The sequence below is a fragment of the Pantherophis guttatus genome, chromosome 4 (genome assembly GCF_059756535.1).
Source record: "Pantherophis guttatus breed Tessera chromosome 4, ASM5975653v1, whole genome shotgun sequence".
In the NCBI taxonomy this organism is placed as follows: Eukaryota; Metazoa; Chordata; class Lepidosauria; order Squamata; family Colubridae; genus Pantherophis; species Pantherophis guttatus.
This window is the reverse complement of record NC_142066.1, coordinates 156,212,106-156,224,748: the sequence shown is the minus strand read 5'-3', so window position 1 is coordinate 156,224,748 and position 12,643 is coordinate 156,212,106. Positions and strand designations below refer to the sequence as shown.

At 44.8% G+C, this 12,643-nt stretch overlaps 1 long non-coding RNA gene across 1 annotated transcript; it reads right to left on the bottom strand.

Annotated features, from left to right (window-relative positions):
* Window positions 1–3,506: 3,506 nt before the first annotated feature.
* LOC148114394 (uncharacterized) lies at window positions 3,507–8,085 on the bottom strand. The gene is made up of 2 exons (XR_015734143.1): window positions 7,201–8,085; window positions 3,507–4,255 (listed from the first exon to the last, which is right to left on the bottom strand). It is a non-coding gene; the product is annotated as an uncharacterized LOC148114394 (long non-coding RNA).
* Window positions 8,086–12,643: the final 4,558 nt, after the last annotated feature.

Genomic DNA, 12,643 nt, shown 5'->3' with positions numbered 1-12,643 from the left:
TGCTGGTTGGTAACACAACAACAATATCCTTAACAATCTGCAGTAACCTGTCATCTCCATGGGTGAAATGAATCTATCTCCTAAACCCAATGATCAGCGCTCCCCTCTTAAAAAGGACCAATTGATCAAACAATATAGATAGTCCTTTGACTTACAGCAGTTTGTTGAATGATCTTTTGAAATTATAACAGCACTGAAAAAAGTGACTTAAAACCAGGAGTGAAATCCAGCAGGTTCTGACAGGTTCTGGAGAACCGGTAGCGGAAATTTTGAGCAGTTCGGAGAACCGGCAAATACCACCTCTGGCTGGCCCCAGAGTGGGGTGGGAATGGGGATTTTGCAATATCTTTTCCCCTGGGGTGGGGTGGGAATGGGGATTTTGCAGTATACTTCCCCTGGAGTGGGGAGGGAATAGGGATTTTGCACTATCCTTCCCCTGGAGTGGAGAGGAATGGTGATTTTGCAGTATCCTTCCCCTGGAGTGGGGATGGGAATGGAGATTTTGCAGTATCCTTCCCCTGGAGTGGGGATGGGAATGGAGATTTTGCAGTATCCTTCCCCTGGAGTGGGGAGGGAATGGGGATTTTGCAGTATCCTTCCCCTGGACCTGGGCCTACCAAGCCACGCCCACCAAGCCGCACCACGCCCACCAAGCCACGCCCACAGAACCAGTAGTAAAAAAAATTGGATTTCACCACTGCTTATGACCAGGGGGTGGGTTTCACTTACCTTTACCACTGATTTACACATGCGCACAGTGTTCGCGCATTCACCCGGACTCAAAAACCTGCCTAAATAGCACAACTTGGAGCCGGATCGGGTCCCACCCCGCAATTGCTACTTTCATAAGAAAAGAGTTTCTCTGTACTCTTTCCAGAGTGTGAATATCTTTTTTATATTGTGGCGACCACAACTGGATGCAGAATTCCAAGTGTGGCCTTACCAGGGCATTATAAGAGTGACGTGGAGTTCACATGTAACACCTCTCCTACGCGAGCTGCACTGGCTCCCGGTGGCCTTCCGAGTGCGCTTCAAGGTAAGCACTGTAAGCCGCCCTGAGTCTCCGGAGAAGGGCGGCATATAAATCAAATAAAAAAAAAAAAAAAAAGGTGCTGGTTCTTACCTTTAAAGTGCTCCATGGCTTAGGACCTGGGTACCTACGAGACCACCTTCTGCAACCGATAACCTCCCACCAACCAGTACGCTCCCACAGAGTGGGTCTTCTCACGGTACCGTCACTAAAGCATTGTCGACTGGTGGTTCCCAGGGGGAGAGCCTTCTCTGTGGGGGCACCTGCCCTTCGGAACAGGATACCCCCAGGGATACGAATGATCCCAGATCTCCGTGCTTTCCGTCGTGCACTTAAGACCTTTCTGTTTCACCAAGTCGGGCTGGCATAAATTTTTTTCTAATTGTCTAAATCTTATGCTGAAGATCTTAACTGATGAGCCAAATTGGTTTAATTATTTTAAATTGCTTTTATTTCACATTTTTATATGTATGTTATTTTGACTGTTCACCGCCCTGAGTCCTTCGGGAGAAGGCCGGTATAAAAATTAAATAAATAAATAAATAAATAAATAAATAAATAAATAAATAAATAATAATAATAATAATAATAATAATAATAATAATAATAATAATATGGTATGAACACTTCACGTGATCTTGATTCTGTCCCTCTGTTGATGCAGCCCAGAACTGTGTTGGCTTTTTTGGCAGCTGCTGCACACGGCTGGCTCATATCTAAATGGTTGTCCACTAGGACTCCAAGATCCCTCCCATAGTTACTACTATTGAGCCAGTTCCTATGCCACTGGTGGCGAATCTTTTACTCACTGAGTGCCGAACAGGTACATGCTTTGCATGCTTCATGCATGTGTATGCCATCTGCACTAACAAAGGCTCCTCCCCATGTGCTGTGCGCACAATTGCACCATCTGCACATGTGCCGTTTTCGTGCGCACTCCCACCGTGCGCTGTGCGCACAACCACACCATCTGTGCGTGCACACAGCTTTTGTGCGTGTGCCCCACCGTGTGCTGTGCACGCAATTGCACCATCTGCACATGTGTGTGGTTTTCACATGCATTGTGCACGTGTTGGATGTGCACAAACGCCATCTTTGCATGTTTGTGCTGAGCACCAGTACTCTCGTGTGCATGGGCAAACATGTGCGTATGCGCAGGAGAGCTCCAAAGACCAGCTGGGTCCCCTGAATTACATGCATGCACACCGGAGGCCCAAACACCAGCTGTAGGGTGCGCACATGCGCAGCTGGTGAGTTGGGCGACATGCCTGGAAAAATGGCTCTGCGTGCCACTTTTGGCACACGTGCCATAGGTTCACCCTCACGGTCCTATGCTATACCTGTGCATTTGGTTTTTCTCTCCTAAATGCAGAACCTTACTTTTCTCACCATTGAATTTCGTTTTGTTAGATAAGGGCTCAGTGTCTCGGGCTTTAATCTAATTTAATTTCATCAGGATCTTGATCTGATGGGTTGTGACTGATCCTCTTCTAATGAGGAAAGGAAGATCAAAGGTTTGTTCCTGTCGAGCAAAAATATGAATTAATACACCGAACAAATGCAGTGAGTCTCGTTTCAGCCCCTCCAACCATCAGGATTAGCACTAACCTCGATTGGGGTGGTAATTTTAATTTTTGTTGTTATTGTTTGCAGCAGCCTGCATGCCAAGAACTTATTATTAAGAATATTCGGGGAAATTGAGCAGTATTCTAACCTTTGCAATCACCCCCTACCATTCTTCTTCCTTTCCCGCATGTTCATAATTGTATTAATCATTTGGGACGGGATAAAAGTCTCTCTTCCTGACGCACAAACTGAGTTAAAGATTACTGGGCGTTAAAATGCGTCATAGTTTGAGGTCAAGAGACACGAGGTTTGAGGAATTCTGCCATTGTTCCATTTTGTTTTTTCCCAAAATAAAAAACTGGATTTTGTGGTGGGTTTGTGTCGAGTTTGGTAGAGCTTGTAGAACAAAGTTCTTGATCCTCTTCCTCTGTTTATCGGTGCATCTCAAACTTGGCGAGTTTAAGATGGGTGGACTTCAACCCCCAGAATTCCCTAGTCGGCATGCAAATTTGAGACTTGAAGTCTACACATTTTTAAGTTTTCCGCATAGGGAATTCTGGGTGTTGAAACCCACCCCTCTTAAAGCATGCCTGCTGGGGGATTCTTGGAAAGCAAGTCCACCCCTCTTAAATCATGCTGGTGGAGGATTCTGGGAATTGAAGTCCTCCCCTCTTAAAGCATGCTGACTGGGGCATTCATGTTTAAACTTAAACTGGTGTTTACGTTAAATGTGATAAATACAGTTAGTCCTCGAATTATGACCACAATTTGGACCAGAATTTCCATTGCTAAGGAAAGCAGTTATTAAGTGAGTCGTGTTAGGGAATTCGCAGAGTAACCCTTGAATAGCAAGGGTGTACACATGAAAGCGATTGAGAGTAGGTATGAATAAACACAGTCAACATACAGATACACTGAGTTGCGTTTACTTTCAGGAAATAGTAAGGCACAGTCCAATAAACAGTCCAGGTCATACACAGATAAAGCAGGAGATAGCAAAACGACAGTCCAGGGATAATCCAATAACAAAGTCTTCTTACCAGTCGTCGTAGTCATTCACAATAAACAGTTCTTCTGGATTTGCAAACAGCATACAGAGATATCAGAGAGCAAGAACAGCAGAGAGACAAACCATGTTTCTAGCTCCCTCTTAAGAAGATTGGCAACAAAGCTAACCAATCAGGTCACAGTATGATGCAATACAGCAGTCTTAAAGCTATACAATACAATACAATACAATACAATGCAAACATACATTGATGGTTTATATATTGCCAACCCAACAAGTTAGGTAACAGTCTTATCCTAAGAAATTTTACAACCTTTTTTTGCCACCATTGTTAAGCGGACCACTGCAGTTGCTAAGTGAATCACACAAATCTGGTTTCCTATTGGCTTTGCTTGTCGGGAAGCCAGATTCACTTAACAACCGCATGACTCAGTGAACGACTGCAGCGATTCACTTAACGACTGTGGCTAAACGTGGAAAAACTCAACTCGCTTAGCCAAGGAAACGTTGGGCTCAGTTGCAGTTGTAAGTCAAGGACGATCTGTTTACCGCCCAGCCAAATTTCTTTCTGGCATTCCTAGCTCGGACAGTTGACCAAAACTCCTCCAAACTAGGTGGAAAACACAGCCAAAATCCCGAGAAGATGGCTCCTAGAAGGACAAAAAAGATTTATTTTTTATTTTTTTGTGGCTGCAGGAAGCCGACTCATATCTCTGATTTCCCCCTTAATGAGGTGCTCATTAAATCTTTGGGCCCAGCCAGGCGCTCTGCAGCGCTGCCAAACAGCCTATCCAGCCATTGAAAAATCAGAATAATGAGAGAGGGAGAGAGAGAGAGAGAGAGAGAGAGAGAGAGGGAGGGAGGGTGGCCATTCTTCTTCGTGTCGCTGTCTCGCCATTTCAGCTGTTTTCCACTGGGCTGTCCCAGCAGTGGAAAAAAAAAAATTAGGGGTGCAATTTAAACCGAGAAGGTCACCCCTTTCTGGGTACAGGTAGTCCTCAACTTACGACCGCAACGGAGCCCAAAATTTCTGTTGTGAAGTGAGACATTTGTTAAGTGAGCTTTGTCCTGTTTTACAACCTTCCTTGCCTCAGTCCTTAAGTGAGTCGCTGCTGTTGATAAGTTAGTCATCTGGTTGTTAAGCGAATTGGGCTTCCCTGTTGACTTTGCTGGTTAGAAGGTCGCAAAAGGGGGCTGTGTGACACTGCGACCGTCATAAATATGAACTGGCTGTTAAGCATCCGAATGTAAATCGCACGACCATAGTAATGGTCGTAAGTGTGAAAAATGGTCATAAGTCCCTTTTTTTAAGCGCCGTTGTAACTTTGAACGGTCGCTAAATGAACTGTCGTAAGTCGAGGACTAGCTGTATCTTGCAAAAGCATCCATAGCTGTGGAAAAGACCAAGATTTAAAGCAGGAACAATTTTCTCCAATAGGGACTACAGGTAGTCCTTGATATATAACCGTTCGTTTAGTAACCATTCAAAGTTACAAGGGCACTGAAAAAATATCCGTTTTTCACACTTATGACCATTGTAGCATCCCCTGTGGTCCCATGATCAAAATTCAGACGCTTGACTCGTATTTATGACGGTCGCAGAGTCCTGGGGTCACATGATCCCCTTTAGCGACAAGCGAAGTCGATGGGGAAGCCCAGATTCGCTTAACAATCATGTGATTAACCTGACAACTGCACTGATTCACTTAACAACGGTGTCAAGAGAAGTCATCAAGTGGGGCAAACCTCACTTAACAACAAGCTGGAAAATGTCGGCCTGAATCGTGATCGTACAGAAAATTGACAACTCTTTGTTAGTCACCGACAAGAATCATAATGGCACTTCTGACCTGTCCTCGCACTTACAACCGTCACAGCATCCCCAAGGTCACGTAAGTCAGGGCGGCCGTGACTTCGAACGGGGGCCCTAAGCGAAAGGTTGTAAGTCGAGGACTACCTGCGCTCTCTTAGACTTCAGACCCCAGGCTGAAGGTTTTTCTGCCGGCCTTTGACCGTTGTCCTCTTCTCGGCCAGCCTGGTCGGTCAACACCCCCAAAACCTGCCCTCCAGCCCTGAAACCAGATGCTAATTTGTCCGGCCGTGGGTTACACACCGTCGGAATTATCCTGCATCTCTTCGAGAGGTGAATGAGTCTATTCTTCCTCTTCGGCTTTTGGCTGCCTCCCGACGGTGGGGATGAAACCGTAGACCGCCGGAGGCAAAATCTAATACTTGTGTGACCGGCTCACCACGATCGGTGTTGGTGTCTCCTGTAATCTGGGCGCTGCAAAGTGAGGAACGGGACTCCCAGCTTAAGGGGGAAAGATTTTTGGGTCCCCGACGCAGCCAGTAATTAAAAACGGAGCCAAATCTTCTCTATTTCAGGAGGGGTCTCGGGGACAGGGCCACGGACCGTGGAAAAACCGGCGTGGGACCTCCTGGGTGGGATGGCTAATCCCTCGCGGAGGGGCTGGGCTGCATCATCTCTTTCGGCGGAAAACGATGAGCGAAGACGAGCGAGACTTAAAAATCTTAAACGGGTTTTGATTATGGATGTGGATGGGAAGGGGTCCTACCATCCCTGCTAGGTAGTCCAGAGAGGATACAGGCAGTCCTCGACTTTACGACCACAATTGAGCCCGCCATTTCTGTGGCTAAGGGTTTTGGAGTAAATTTCTCCCACCCCCCACCCCCCATTGGATGACCGTTCTTGCCACCGTTGTTAAGCGAATCGCTGAGGTTGTTAATTAGTCAGACGGTTGTTAAGTGAATCTGGTTTGCTCGCCAGAAGGTCGCAAAAGGGGATCACAGGACAGCACAACCGTCGTGAATATGAACCAGTCAAAAAAAACGAACGTAAATGTGAATTTTGATCTGTTGCTAAGTGAGACAGTTGTTAAGTGAGTTTTGCTCCTTTCTTGCCACGGCTTGTTAAGTGAATCCGTGCAGTTGTTAAGTTAGCCACACGGTCGTTAAGTGTGTCTTGTTACCCCCGTACACTTCGCTCGTCAGAAGGTCGCAAAAGGGGATCACGTTCACCCTGGGACACCCCCTCCGCGACTGTCATAAATACAAGTCAGTTGCCATACGTCAGATCATATGACCGTGGGAATGCTGCGACGGCCATAAATGTGAAAAACCGTCCTAAGTCCCCTTTTATTCAGTCCTGTTATAACTGCGAATGGCCACTAAACGAACGGTTGTAAACTGAGGACAACTTTTCACCTGCGTGTAAAAAAAATTATAATATAATAATTATAATAATAAACCCTGTGATTTTTTTCCCTTCCCCTTTCCCCATTTCCCCCAAATTATTGGTCATTATAAATTGGACAGCCCTTTGTCCAAAACGGTACAGAATCGCCTGCTCGAGCAGGGGGTTGGACTAGATGACCTCTAAGGTCCTTTCCCAACTCTGTTATTCTCTATTAAGACAGGCACTGCTGGGGGATTTCCTAATTCCAAATCCACCCCCACCCACCCACCAGCCTCAGGCTAAGGAAAAAAAAAAATCTTCATTTTGCAGGCCAAGACTAAAGTTTCTTGGCACGGATTTTATATATATATATATATATGTATTGCATGGCCAACCCACCGTCTTCTGGCGGTCGAAATTCAATATTTCCCTCGTTTTGGTGTTGTTGTTTCTGCAGCTGCTGGCAAAATGAGGAGGGGAGGGGGCCTGTCTACCCATCCCTCCGGTTTTTATCCTCTCCCCACTACAAGGAGGGGGTTTTCTGGCATGGTCTGATTTGCAGAAAACCAGTTTTGGACATCAGAAGCCGCTTCGCTTTCCATGCTTTGCAGATGTCAGGGAAAACCACAGGAATCGAAGAGGAATTTGCAGGGAACGTCACGCTCCGACGTTCAGGAAGAGCTGGGTGGGGCCTTGCATAGATCTGTCAGCGTTCCCGGTCAGAGTTTTTAAATTCTGGTAGGCTTCGACTTACGTGATTCCCTTTTGCGAATCTGGGAAGCCAGATTCACTTAACAAACTGGGTCACTCACTTAACCCATGCAGTGATTCACTTAACAGCTGTGGCAAGCCGGGTTGTAAAATGGGGCAAAACTCAACGACTGTCTCGCTTAGCAACATAAATTTGGGGTTCAATTGTGGTTACCATTAATAATAACGATGATGATATCAGTAATAACAGTTATGGCCATTAGGAGCCTGGATAGCTCAGCAGACTAATGCATTGTAATTTAACTACAGCTGCCTGCAATTACTGCAGGTTCGAATCTCGCCAGGCTCAAGGTTGACTCAGCCTTCCATCCTTTCTAAGGTAGGTAAATTGAGGACCCAGTTTGTGGGGGCAATAAGCTGACTTTGTATTAATATACAAAAGTATGAAGGCTATTGCTTAACGCATTGTAAGCCGCCCTGAGTCTCCAGAGAAGGGCGGCATATAAATCAATTTTTTAAAAAATTTAAAAAAACAATAATAATGTTATTATCATTAATAAGGATGATGGCATTATTAACAGTAATGAAGATTACTTTAATAATTTATTTCCTTATTTGTATCCCCACTTTTATTATTTTTAGAAACATATCCAAGCCTCCTCCTTTCTCTCGCTACGATGACTAACAAAAATGAAGAAGACATTAATAATAATTATGGCATTAATAATAATGTTGACAATAATGTAACTAATGATAATTACATTATGAAATATAGAGAGAGAGAGATGAGAGAGAGGGAGGGAAGGATAGAAGGATGCAGATGGATAAAAAGAGAGAATGGGAAGATAGGGATGGAGAGATGTTGAATAGATAGATAAATGAATGTAAAGAGAGAGAGAGAGATGGATAGAAGGATTGAGAGAGAGTATGAGATGGAAGGATAGACGGATGGAGAGAGATAAAGAAAGAATTTCACAAACCTTACTTTTAAAAGAAGGACAATGATGAAAAATTGGAAGCTATTTTAATATTGTTTTAATTCTTGACCAACAGCTGCACAGAGATAGATAGAGACAATTAGATAGATATATAATAAATGATAGATTGATAGATAGATAGACACAGATGAAATATCATTAATAATAATAATAATAATAATAACAACAACAACAACAACAACTTCATTGTCAACAACAACTTCATTGTCATTGTACGTGTATACACAGTATGCCCATACAATGAAATTCACTTAACACCCAAAGACCAGGTCCAACACACATAACAATCCCCAAACACACCCCCACCCACCACAAATTCCCCACCCCTAAACCACCCAAACATCCACACAACAGACCAAGTAATGCTGTCCAACAGCTCACTGATGGTGGCCCTTTAGTTCATGGTTGAGTGCAATTAGAGCTCTGGGATAAAAACTATTCAGAAAACGTGTGGTCCAAGATAGATAGATAGATAGATAGATGGATGGATGGATGGATGGATGGGTAGGTAGGTAGGTAGGTAGGTAGGTAGGTAGGTAGGTAGATAGATAGATAGATAGATAGATAGATAGATAGATAGATAGATAGATAGATAGATAGATAGATAGATGATAGGTAGAATAGATAGATAGATAGACAATAAATAGATAGATAGATAGACAATAAATAGATAGATAGATGATAGATAGATAGATAGAGATAGATACAGATAGATAGATGATAGATAGATAGATGATAGATAGATGATAGAGATAGAGAGATAGAGAGAGATATATAGATGATAGATAGAGAGAGAGATGATAGAGAGATAGAGATAGATAGATAGATGATAGATAAAAGATAGATGATAGAGAAATAGAAAGGTAGAGAGGTAGAGAGATAGAGAGATAGAGAGATAGAGAGATGATAGAGAGATAAATAGATGATAGAGAGATAGAGAGATGATAGAGAGATAGATGATAGAGAGAGAGAGAGAGATAATAGATAGAGAGAGAGAGAGAGAGATGAAAGAGAGAGATAGAGATAGATAGATAGATAGATAGATAGATAGATAGATAGATAGATAGATAGACAGACAGACAGATAGAAGACAGACAGGATGATAGATGGATAGAGAGATAGATAAAGATAGATACAATGGATGAATGGATGGTTGAAGGGAAGATGGGTAGATGGGTGTAATGGATGGATGGAGACAGATGATATAGAATCATAGACAGACAGACGGACAGACAGACAGGCAGGCGTGGTCCACTTCTAGGCATCGTGGCTTTTAAAATCAGGCTCTGATTCCATAGTCCACCGTTTGGCCACAAAGCTGTCGGCACCCTGAGGAGTGTCGTATTTTCCAAATCGGTTGGTAACTTGATCGTCCTTCTGACTCCCTCTCTTCTTCCATGTCAACAGCACACAGCCCCGGGCAAGATCCGGTTACTGACAAGATCCCATCTCAAGGAAGGTCAGAAAAGGATCGCCAAGCCTCTGGCCTTCTTACAAGCCTGGCAATTAATATGGATAGTCCTCGAATTACGACCACAGTTGAGCTCAAACGTTCTATTGCTAGGCGAGACAGTTGTGAAGTGAGTTTTGCCCCATTTTATGACCTTTCTTGCCACAGTCATTAAGTGAGTCCCTGCCAATTATTCGTAATACGGTTGTTAAGTGAATCTGGCTTCCTCATGGACGTTGCTCATCAGAAGGTCGCAAAAGGGGATCACGTGACCCCGGAGCTGTAACCGTCATAAATATGAGTCAGTTGCCAAGCACCTGAACTTCCATCACGCGACCATGGGGATGCTGCAATGGTCGTAAGTGTGAAAAATGGTCACAAATCACTTTTTTTTCAGTGCTGTTGAAACTCTGGGCGGTCACTATAGTTGTAAGTCGAGGACTGCCTGTAAGCGGGGATGATGCTAAGGATTGCACCCCTTAACCTCAACAACTCTGAGAATTAGCAGAAAGGAAGAAGATTAAAACACAAATTAAAACTTGGTGATGGTCTCTGAAGATGGTGGTTTGCTTACTCAGAGACCGCCAAGTATCCCATCGTTCCACCTCAATCTGTAGATATGCAGAATGCAGGATAACAGAAGTGGAAGGGGGCTTGGGGGTCTTCTAGTCCAGGGGTCTCCAACCTTGGCAACTTTAAGACTTGTGGACTTCAAAGTTGCCAAGGTTGGAGACCCTCGTTCTAGTCCAACCCCTTGTTCAGGCAGGAGATGCTCTACCATTTCAGACAATTAACTGTCCAATCTCTTCTTAAAAACCCCACAGAGTATTCACAACTTCTGGAGGCAACTTCTGTTCCGCTGGTTAATTGTCCTCACTGTTAGGAAGTTTCTCCTCAGTTCCAGGTTGCTTCTCTCCTTGATGAGTTTCCATCCGTTGCTTCTTCTCTTGCCTTCTGCTGCTTTGACTCCTTCTTCTTTGGGGCAGCCCCTCAGATATTGGAAGACTGCTATCATGTCACCCTTAATCCTTCTTTTCTCCTTCTTTGTGTAGAATTTGACTCCTTTTTGGTTTTCCACCACCTTCTGTTCTCAGGATGGGTCCAGAACAGGTTGAGATGCCACCTAGGTTCTGGGAGATGTGGTTTCATGGCTGGTTTAGAAGTCAGAGCCAAAGATCAGGACCTTCTCTTTCTCTTCCTTCTCATCTTCTCCTTCTCCTCCTCTTTCTTATTTTCTATCTTCTCCTTCTCCTCCTTTCCTCCTCCTTCTACTCCCCTCCTTCTATCTTCCCCTTCTCCTTCTTTTCCCCATCTTCATCTTATGCTTTATCTTCTCCCTTTCCTCCTCCTCATCTTCTTATTCTCTATCTCCTTCTTTCTCTCTTCATCTTCTCCTTCTCTATCTTCTTCTTCCCTTCTCCCTTTTCTCCTTCTCTTTCTCTTTCCTTTGCCTTCCCCTTCTCCTCTTTCCCATTTTCTCCTTCTTATTCTCTATCTTCTCCTCCTGTCCTCTCTTTCTTTTTTTTTCTTCTCCTTCACCTTCTCTCTCCTTATTCTCTGTCTTATTCTCCTTTTTCCTCCTTCTCATCTTCTTATTCTCTTATCTCCTCCTTTCTCTCCTCTTTGTCCTTCTCTATCTTCTTTTCCTTCTCCTTCTCTTCCTCCTTCCCCCCTCCTCCTCCTCCTCCTTTTAAAGGCCAATTCTATATTCTAGGACCATGATGGCGAACCTATCGCACGTGTGCCACAAGTGGCACATGGAGCCATATCTGTGGGCACACGAGCATTGCCCTAGCTCAACTCCAGCACGCATGTGCATGCTGACCAGCTGATTTTTGGGCCTTCTGTGTGCACTGGAAGTCGGGAAACAGGCTGTTTCCGGCCTCTGGAGGGCCTCCAGTGGGCGTCCAGGGAGGGTGGGGAAGGCTGTTTTGGTGGGTGTGGCATGGCTTGGTGGGCGTGGCTTGGTGGGCGTGGCAGGGGAAGGATACTGTAAAATCTCCATTCCCTTCTGATCAGCTGGGACTTGGGAGGCAGAGAATAGATGGGGGCAGGGCCAGTCAGAATTTTTACTACCGGTTCTCCGAACTACTCAAAAGTTCCGCCACCGGTTCTCCAGAACTGGTCAGAACCTGCTGAAACCCACTTCTGGGTCACGTGTGTATGTGCAGGGGGTGGGGCACATTGAATTATGCGTGTGGGCACATGCACGCACGACCCGCCCCCCCGCGCTCCCCCCATTTTTGGCACGCGACAGCAAACAGTGTATGGAAACAATCTCCCACTTGCGATGAGCAAAAGCTTGCTGAATTTTTGCATTTGGGCCGAAGTTTCTGGGACGCTTTGCGTCTTCTCTAGCAGAAGAAAAGTCACGGCCAGGGGAGAGAGGGACATGTCGGCAAATCCAAATTGGGCTGCCGTTGGATTCCAGAAGAAGCTTGGATTTGCAACCCAAACCTCGTCTGATTTAAGGTTTAGGGAATTTGACTGCTCCACCTCACGTATTTGGCAGCCACTCGCTCTGGGAGCTTAGCAGAAGCGCATGCCGAGAAGCCGGTGACCTTTTAAGCATCTTGATTAAAGCATTTCATCCAGACCGTCAATTCTGATTCGATCTGATCCTTCGCATGGACAAGGGACACCGGTTGCCACTCAACTGAGGTGTAGTTATGGCCCCCGAGCC